Here is a 10,142-nt window from a genome sequence, read left to right as displayed (position 1 = left end):
GAGTGGCACAGCGGTCTAAGGCACTGCATCTCAGGGCTGGAGACGTCACTACAAACCCTGGTTCAATTCCAGGCTGTATCACTACCGGCCGTGATTGGGAGTCCCATAGGATGGGGCACAATTGGCCAAATGTTGTTAGGGTTTGGCCGGGATAGGCTGTCATTGTAAATAAGAAGGCTTGCCTAGTTAAATAAATCCATCAATAATAAAGATACTGACCCATGGTTAAGGTTAGACTGTGGGAGTGCAAGTTTATCCAAGATCTGTACCTAAGAATCTTCTACCAGATCAGCTCAGTGGTCCTATGTTGGAGCTCAGAGTCTGAGCTTCCCTCGCATCGCTGTCATCTTCTTCCTGCTGGCAGAGATGTGCCATGTACATTTACATTTACATTTAAGTCATTTAGCAGACGCTCTTATGTACTGAAGATGCATCCTTAGAAATGCATGAAACTCAAATCTGCCATTAATAAATAATACATAGGATTTTATAGCACTTTTCTAAAGCCAAAGATGCTTTAAAGTGTAGTGCAGTAATGTTAATTAGAAAGATGTAAGGAGAAGAGAGAGCAAGAGAGGGAAAGCAACAGTAATGGCCCATTAAACTGATGTACAGATACGCAACTTGAAACCCTGCATGATCTACAGTACAAATCCATGGCCTATCTTTCAGCTAGAACAGAGGGCAGGAGAGAACAGAACAGGGGAGAGGTAAGCCAGAGGACAGGGGAGAACACAACAGGGGAGAGGTAAGCCAGAGGACAGGGGAGAACAGAACAGGGGAGAGGTAAGCCAGAGGACAGGGGAGAACACAACAGGGGAGAGGTAAGCCAGAGGACAGGGGAGAACAGAACAGGGGAGAGGTAAGCCAGAGGACAGGGGAGAACAGAACAGGGGAGAGGTAAGCCAGAGGGCAGGGGAGAACAAGGGAGAGGTAAAGCCAGAGGGCAGGGGAGAACAGAACAAGGGAGAGGTAAGCCAGAGGGCAGGGGAGAACAAGGGAGAGGTAAAGCCAGAGGGCAGGGGAGAACAGAACAGGGGAGAGGTAAGCTAGAGGGCAGGGGAGAACACAACAGGGGAGAGGTAAGCCAGAGGACAGGGGAGAACAGAACAGGGGAGAGGTAAGCTAGAGGGCAGGGGAGAACAGAACAAGGGAGAGGTAAGCTAGAGGGCAGGGGAGAACAGAACAAGGAAGAGGTAAGCCAGAGGACAGGGGAGAACAGAACAGGGGAGAGGTAAGCTAGAGGGCAGGGGAGAACAGAACAAGGAAGAGCTACGCCAGAGGGCAGGGGAGAACAGAACAGGGGAGAGGTAAGCCAGAGGGCAGGGGAGAACAGAACAGGGGAGAGGTAAGCCAGAGGGCAGGGGAGAACAGAACAGGGGAGAGGTAAGCCAGAGGGCAGGGGAGAACAGAACAGGGGAGAGGTAAGCCAGAGGGCAGGGGAGAACAGAACAGGGGAGAGGTAAAGCCAGAGGACAGGGGAGAACAGAACAGGGGAGAGGTAAAGCCAGAGGACAGGGGAGAACAGAACATGGGAGAGGAAAAGCCAGAGGACAGGGGAGAACAGAACAGGGGAGAGGTAAGCCAGAGGGAAGGGGAGAACAGAACAGGGGAGAGGTAAGCCAGAGGGCAGGGGAGAACAGAACAAGGGAGAGGTAAGCCAGAGGGCAGGGGAGAACAGAACAGGGGAGAGGTAAGCCAGAGGGCAGGGGAGAACAGAACATGGGAGAGGTAAGCCAGAGGGCAGGTGAGAACAGAACAGGGGAGAGGTAAGCCAGAGAGCAGGGGAGAACAAGAGAGAGGTAAAGCCAGAGGGCAGCAGATAGATCTCTGCTAATGATGGTCTGTCTTTGTTCTCTGTCTTTGCTGCTAGGTCCTGTGCAGAGAGCAGGCACGCCAGGAACTGATCAATCAGGTCGTAGTCGGCCGCCAAGACACTGGAAAGCATCTGTGGTGAGAGGGACCATACACACGGTATCATACACACCGGTACACATACACTTAGACGCATGCACAGGCGCACACACACACCTTGCTACAACACTGATTATACCTTTACAACATTGCTCACAAAACTGATTACACCCCAAAAGAGTTATTGGCACATCCCTCTAAGAGCTCTCTATAACCCTAAGGATTCCTCAAAGAGACGAAAGAGAGAAGGCGGGCTGATATGAATGAGAAAAAGCTTTGAACAGCTTCCAGCACTGCAGGGTGGGAAATCTAATCATCGCTCACATAGTTTAGGAAACTGCTCATATAATTTATTACTTCAAATATGTGCAGCGAGAAGTGAATGAAGCTAAGGCCAAGTACTGCTGTGTGTGTATGTGTGTGTTAAGGGGGTAACCGGCCTGCTGCTGTCTCTTGCCCCCTGCAGGGTGCCAGGTGTCACAGCGTCTGGCTGAAGAGGGAGCGCTATGAGGACCTGAGACTGCACCTGGAGCAGGAGCAAGAGGTGGGACAGACAGAGAAGGGAAGCCAGAGAGAGAGCGTTGCACTTTACTTTAAACTTTCCATTTGAACTCTTTATATTTGAGGGCCCTCGGAGTGTGGTGTCAGGAAAATAACCTCACACTCAACGTCAACAAAACTAAGGAGATGATTGTGGAAACAGCAGAGGGAACACCCCCCTATCCACATCGATGGAACAGTAGTGGAGAGAGTAGCAAGTTTTAAGTTCCTCGGCATACACATCACAGACAAACTGAATTGGTCCACCCACACAGACAGCATCGTGAAGAAGGCGCAGCAGCGCCTCTTCAACCTCAGGAGGCTGAAAAAATTCGGCTTGTCACCAAAAGCACTCTCAAACTTCTACAGATGCACAATCGAGAGCATCCTGGCGGGCTGTATCACCGCTTGGTACGGCAACTGCTCCTCCCTCAACCGTAAGGCTCTCCAGAGGGTAGTGAGGTCTGCACAACGCATCACCGGGGGCAAACTACCTGCCCTCCAGGACACCTACACCACCCGATGTTACAGGAAGGCCATAAAGATCATCAAGAACATTAACCACCCGAGCCACTGCCTGTTCACCCCGCTATCATCCAGAAGGCGAGGTCAGTACAGGTGCATCAAAGCTGGGACCGAGAGACTGAAAAACAGCTTCTATCTCAAGGCAATCAGACTGTTAAACAGCCACCACTAACATTGAGTGGCTGCTGCCAACACACTGACACTGACTCAACTCCAGCCACTTTAATAATGGGAATTGATGGGAAATGATGTAAATATATCACTAGCCACTTTAAACAATGCTACCTTATATAATGTTACTTACCCTACATTATTCATCTCATATGTATACGTATATACTGTACTCTATATCATCAAATGCATCCTTATGTAATACATGTATCACTAGCCACTTTAACTATGCCACTTTGTTTACATACTCATCTCATATGTATATACTGTACTCGATACCATCTACTGTATCTTGCCTATGCTGCTCTGTACCATCACTCATTCATATATCCTTATGTACATATTCTTTATCCCCTTACACTGTGTATAAGACAGTAGTTTAGGAATTGTTAGTTAGATTACTTGTTGGTTATTACAGCATTGTCGGAACTAGAAGCACAAGCATTTCGCTACACTCGCATTAACATCTGCTAACCATGTGTATGTGACAAATAAAATTTGATTTGATTTGTTTTTAGAGAGAGAGAGAGAGACTTTTTAACTCTTTTTTGATCTTGAATCATATAAACACCAGTTCGGAACAAAACACTGTTCTTTAATCTGCAGTGTTACTGTTGTCTTGCCTCAGCTGTAGTGTGTGTGTGTGTGTGTGTGTGTGTGTGTGTGTGTGTGTGTGTGTGTGTGTGTGTGTGTGTGTGTGTGTGTGTGTGTGTGTGTGTGTGTGTGTGTGTGTGTGTGTGTGTGTGTGTGTGTGTGAGTGAGTGAGTGAGTGAGTGAGTGAGTGAGTGAGTGAGTGAGTGAGTGAGTGAGTGAGTGAGTGAGTGAGTGAGTGAGTGTGTGTGTGTGTGTGTGTGTGTGTGTGTGTGTGTGTGTGTGTGTGTTGCACAGTGCAGACAAATGAGCAGGAGGATGACTACAGCTTTGGCAGAAAGAAGAAACTACAGGACCTGGAACAGCAGCTAGAGATCAGAGCCAGGTCTGTTCACTAGGGGGCGTCACCAAACACATGTGACACATAGAGCCATGCCTTGCCAATAGGGGACGCCACCACACCAAACTCATGTTGTACACACGAAGCCATGCCTGGCCACTAGGGGTGCGCCACCACACCAAACACACATAGCCATGTCTGGCCACCAAGGGGGCGCCACCACACCCAACACACATTGTACACACATAGCCATGCCTGGCCACCAGGGGGAGCAACCACACCATACACATGTGACACACAGAGCCATGCCTGGCCACTAGGGGGTGCCACCACATCCTACACACGTGTTGTACACACAGAGTCAGGCCTGGCCACTAAGGGGCGCCACCACACTAGTGATGCGTGGGTTTGTCTCCTAACCTGTAGTTATATCCGCAGGGCGGGTTTAGGGTAATTTAATATTGTGTGGATGAAGGGCGGGTGAGGGGTGGGCATGTTGAATAAAGAGAAAACAATATCTTAAAAAATCCAAGAATGTACCATTTTTGTGCAATTTGTATCTTCAAGGTTTTTCTTAAATAATTTTAGGCTATATGTCATTAGTGCGTAAGCCTAAGCTTTATGTCCTAACTGTACTCATGCCAAAAAGCCAACACACCAATTGCCAAATGCTTTTGGGAACGAGTAGAAAAAGTTAACGTCGATCCATGGAAGCAAAAAGGACAATATGGAAGTTTAATTCAATAAGAGAAAAGCTGTGAAAGGAGAGTTAAAAATAAAGAGAAGGGAGGGTCAGAAAAGTCATGTTTGGGAAAGATTTGGTGAAGTGGAAAAAGAGGATGATAGCAGTGCTGGCTATGTTATGTATGATGATTGTGAGTTACTTTACAAATTTGGCAGTCACAAGACTGAGACCTCAAATAGGCCTATGGCACATCAAGCGAACTGTAGCCTGTTTAGTTGGGTTACATGGAAACTGAAATCTGGACACTGACTTTAGGTCTATATCCTCTCACAACTCCTTCAGAATTAAGCATTTCTTGCAGTAAAATGATAAACCATATGTAGGTGTAGCCGATGTGACGTGTGCAGAGCGTCCCTGGTTCGCGCCCAGGTCGGGACGAGGGGACGGAAGTAAAGTCTATACTGTTACATAGGCAACATTTTTACTTGGGAACAGGAGTGGAGAAATGTGATTTCCGTTCATTTTCTATATTAGCGTGTTGGGGTAGGGTGGGGACTTCAAATGTTCACTTGACCACATATAGTGATATAACAATTGCTGGCGGCTGTGGGTGAACAAATAGCTGATCTGCCCACCACCACAACATGCACACGTTACACACACAGAGCCAGGTCTGGCTACTAGGGGGCGCCACCATACACACACACACACACACATATTACACAGCCACTCACACTCATTCCTTTAGAGCAAATACTTTTTAAAAGCATAAATTGGAGCTATATTTATTTACAAAGTGTCCAAATGTAATAAAGCACGAATAATGGTTATAGGTTATTATGATAAAGGTCAGAGTTGCACTAATCTCATAATCAAATCAAATCATCTCATATCTTGATATTTAAGACAAGCCTGATTAGGGTGAACATATAAATAACCTGAGAAACAATGCATCCTGGTCCTCAGGAAGGAGCTGTTTGCCCAGTACAGACACCAATCAAAGGAGGTAGAGGGTTCAGTGAATGAGACTGGATGGTTCCCATGCACAGTTCCTACAGCAAGACCAGCAGCTGACGAAGGTATGTACTCTCTCTCATACACACTGGGGAAAGGGGCTATAAGATTCCTGTTAAAGATGGTGATGATGATGATGATGGTGGTGGCTGATGATGAGGATACATTACTATTAGATACAGTACTTATCTAAACCCCCAGGCTATTCTTGAGAAGCATCCTCTAGGAGGGCAGAGACCCCCTATGGAAATAATACAGCCAACACCAGCTCAGACCACTCAACCATCAGCACAGGTATGTGTGTAGAATGGCATCGCATAGAAGTGAACCCATATGCAGACTGATTAAAACTCATAGAAGTGAACCCATATGCAGACTGCTTAAAACTCATAGAAGTGTAAGCTTGACTGAGTGTGTGATCTCTGCTCTCTGTCCTTACCTCACTGTTCCCATCCCTGTCTTGGACATAGCCCTGTGAGCATCAGCCAGAGGAATCAACCCAGGCCCTTCTCCACCAATCCTCTCCCCTAAACTCCCCCTCTACGACCCTCGACGCCTGGCTAGACGTCACTGGACCTGGCTCGACCTCGCTGGGGACCTGCAGTACAGCCTGATGTGGCTCACCTCCACCTCCACCCCTGCATCTTCATGCTCCTCCACCCAGGGTTGAATCTGAGGAGTGTCCAAAGTCACTTCCAAGTAAAGGAATCAGGTGTGTGGTGTCAGGAATGGTAAACCTTCCTTCTCTGATACCAGGAAGTGACTATGGACACTATTCAGATTCAGCCATGGGCAGAGGGTGCATGCTATTCGGGATTGAACCCCTTCAAGCTCCTTTTCCTGGCAGCAACTTCGGACAATCCTCCGGCTCCACCCTGGGCACCGGGCTGTGTGGTGTCATGTGTAAATCCTCTACCCTCCCCCATCCCTGGCAGTACCTACGGACACAGCTCAGACTCTGCCTTGAGAGTGGGCCGTGTGGTGACGGAGACTGGTAATGAATACGACCGCAGGACTCTGGAGCAGCAGCGGCTGGCTGAGGGCATCTTGTCCTGGGCAGTGGGCTTGACTCTGTCCCCTGGAGAGAGTTCAGAGAGGGAGTACCTCCACTCCCTGGCAGCTCAGTAACCGGTGGAGCAGTACGAAGACTGCTGTAGTCTCATGAGTAAGTCAAATACACCACTGGAGGCTGCTGAGCGGAGGACGGCTCACAATAATGTCTGGAATGGAGTCAATGGAATGGTATCAAACACAGTGAAACCATATGTTTGATACCACTCCATCTATTCCGTTCAGGCATAACCGTCCTCCCCAATTAAGGGGCCACCTGTGAAATCCATATATGCCTACATGTATAAATAATGTATAGGTTATGCAGTAAACTCCTGATTAGTGCACTTCACACGCACTGTTGTAGTAGAGTGCAGTGCTTCTCAAACCTCTCCTCCGGGACTCCCAGGTGTTTCACTATTTTCTTGTAGCTCTGATCTAGTTCCGCTGATTCACTACATAAGGGCTTGGTGCTGAGCTGACAAGTTGAATCAGGTGTGCTACAGTACCTTGCGAAAGTATTCGGCCCCCTTGAACTTTGCGACCTTTTGCCACATTTCAGGCTTCAAACATAAAGATATAAAACTGTATTTTTTTGTGAAGAATCAACAACAAGTGGGACACAATCATGAAGTGGAACGACATTTATTGGATATTTCAAACTTTTTTAACAAATCAAAAACTGAAAAATTGGGCGTGCAAAATTATTCAGCCCATTTACTTTCAGTGCTCCAAACTCTCTCCAGAAGTTCAGTGAGGATCTCTGAATGATCCAATGTTGACCTAAATGACTAATGATGATAAATACAATCCACCTGTGTGTAATCAAGTCTCCGTATAAATGCACCTGCACTGTGATAGTCTCAGAGGTCCGTTAAAAGCGCAGAGAGCATCATGAAGAACAAGGAACACACCAGGCAGGTCCGAGATACTGTTTTGAAGAAGTTTAAAGCTGGATTTGGATACAAAAAGATTTCCCAAGCTTTAAACATCACAAGGAGCACTGTGCAAGCGATAATATTGAAATGGAAGGAGTATCAGACCACTGTAAATCTACCAAGACCTGGCCGTCCCTCTAAACTTTCAGCTCATACAAGGAGAAGACTGATCAGAGATGAAGCCAAGAGGCCCATGATCACTCTGGATGAACTGCAGAGATCTACAGCTGAGGTGGGAGACTCTGTCCATAGGACAACAATCAGTCGTATATTGCACAAATCTGGCCTTTATGGAAGAGTGGCAAGAAGAAAGCCATTTCTTAAAGATATCCATAAAAAGTGTTGTTTAAAGTTTGCCACAAGCCACCTGGGAAACACACCAAACATGTGGAAGAAGGTGCTCTGGCCAGATGAAACCAAAATTGAACTTTTTGGCAACAATGCAAAACGTTATGTTTGGCGTAAAAGCAACACAGCCCATCACCCTGAACACACCATACCCACTGTCAAACATGGTGGTGGCAACATCATGGTTTGGGCCTGCTTTTCTTCAGCAGGGACAGGGAAGATGATTAAAATTGATGGGAAGATGGATGGAGCCAAATACAGGACCATTCTGGAAGAAAACCTGATGGAGTCTGCAAAAGACCTGAGACTGGGACGGAGATCTGTCTTCCAACAAGACAATGATCCAAAACATAAAGCAAAATCTACAATGGAATGGTTCAAAAATAAACATATCCAGGTGTTAGAATGGCCAAGTCAAAGTCCAGACCTGAATCCAATCGAGAATCTGTGGAAAGAACTGAAAACTGCTGTTCACAAATGCTCTCCATCCAACCTCACTGAGCTCGAGCTGTTTTGCAAGGAGGAATGGGAAAAAATGTCAGTCTCTCGATGTGCAAAACTGATAGAGACAAACCCCAAGCGACTTACAGCTGTAATCGCAGCAAAAGGTGGCGCTACAAAGTATTAACTTAAGGGGGCTGAATAATTTTGCACGCCCAATTTTTCAGTTTTGCATTTGTTAAAAAAGTTTGAAATATGCAATAAATGTCGTTCCACTTCATGATTGTGTCCCACTTGTTGTTGATTCTTCACAAAAAAATACAGTTTTATATCTTTATGCTTGAAGCCTGAAATGTGGCAAAAGGTCGCAAAGTTCAAGGGGGCCGAATACTTTCGCAAGGCACTGTATCTCTGGAATAGATCAAACACGTGGAATGGCTGTAGTTTCTGGGGAGAGATTTGAGAAACGCTGGTATAGTGCACACATCCATGACAGTCCCAAGTCGCTGGGAGATTCTCGTTTTGTCAAAAGACAGTCCTCCGTCCTCTTTGCTCCGTGACCTGGAAACCAATAAGTGGTCGAGAAGTGTGTCAATTCGTTAATAGGCAAATGAAAGTTCCCTCCCCTCCTCGATAGCCACCTTTCATCAAGGATCCTCATGTGTATCCTACTGCAGAAGAGTTTTTAAATCTGCCACACCCCCTTTGAATCAGCTTCTGTTTTGTCAGAGAAAAACATGCACAGTTTAAAAACAATATGCTACGTATTGTTTTATCTATACAACTTCTGCACAACTGACTTCATTTGTTTTGAGCACTTTACACATTTATTTTGGGATCCAGCCCTGTAAATGTAATTAGCCTAATGACGCATGAGTGGAGAAGGAGACTCATTTTGAGCATCTCATTTCATCCACGTTCACGCTCCTCGCTGACTCTCCTCCATTAACTTTGACCTTTTCCAGGAGGTGAGAGATGACGGAGGATAGAGTATGCAGGAGGTGAGCAAGATCGAATTGATAAAAGGCCATGGCATCATACGGTATCAGGAACAGAATACTCCAGCCTAAAGTTGGCCAGGAAATTAACAGTAGTCATCTATTTGATTATAAGCTATTTTATTGAAGTAACCAGAAATGTATTATACACATATATTTTGAAGTAGAATCTCACCATGTCTGTTTTTGTGAGCCGTTTCCTCTACAACATCTCTCTATTTGTGTGCTTAGCACAGACTATTTCGTACTCCTGTTAACCCCCCTCCTCTCTCCCCCAGTGTATCATTGGTCAACAAAGTGGTGGTGGAGAGGCACTTTAAGGCCCTCAGGCACTTCCTGCTGATGGGTAGTTTGCCCAGTCTCTCAGCAACCTGATCTTTGAGGATAAAAGAATGCAGCTGTCATACCTTTTATTTATTTATTTATCTATTATTTGTTATTTTACCAGGTAAGTTGACTGAGAACATGTTCTCATTTGCAGCAATGACCTGGGGAATAGTTACAGGGGAGAGGAGGGGGATGGATGAGCCAATTGTAAACTGGGGATTATTAGGTGACCGTGATGGGATGAGGGCCAGATTGGGAAT

This window comes from Oncorhynchus masou, chromosome 15 (genome assembly GCF_036934945.1).
Source record: "Oncorhynchus masou masou isolate Uvic2021 chromosome 15, UVic_Omas_1.1, whole genome shotgun sequence".
NCBI lineage: Eukaryota > Metazoa > Chordata > Actinopteri > Salmoniformes > Salmonidae > Oncorhynchus > Oncorhynchus masou.
This window is presented reverse-complemented; position numbering follows the sequence as displayed.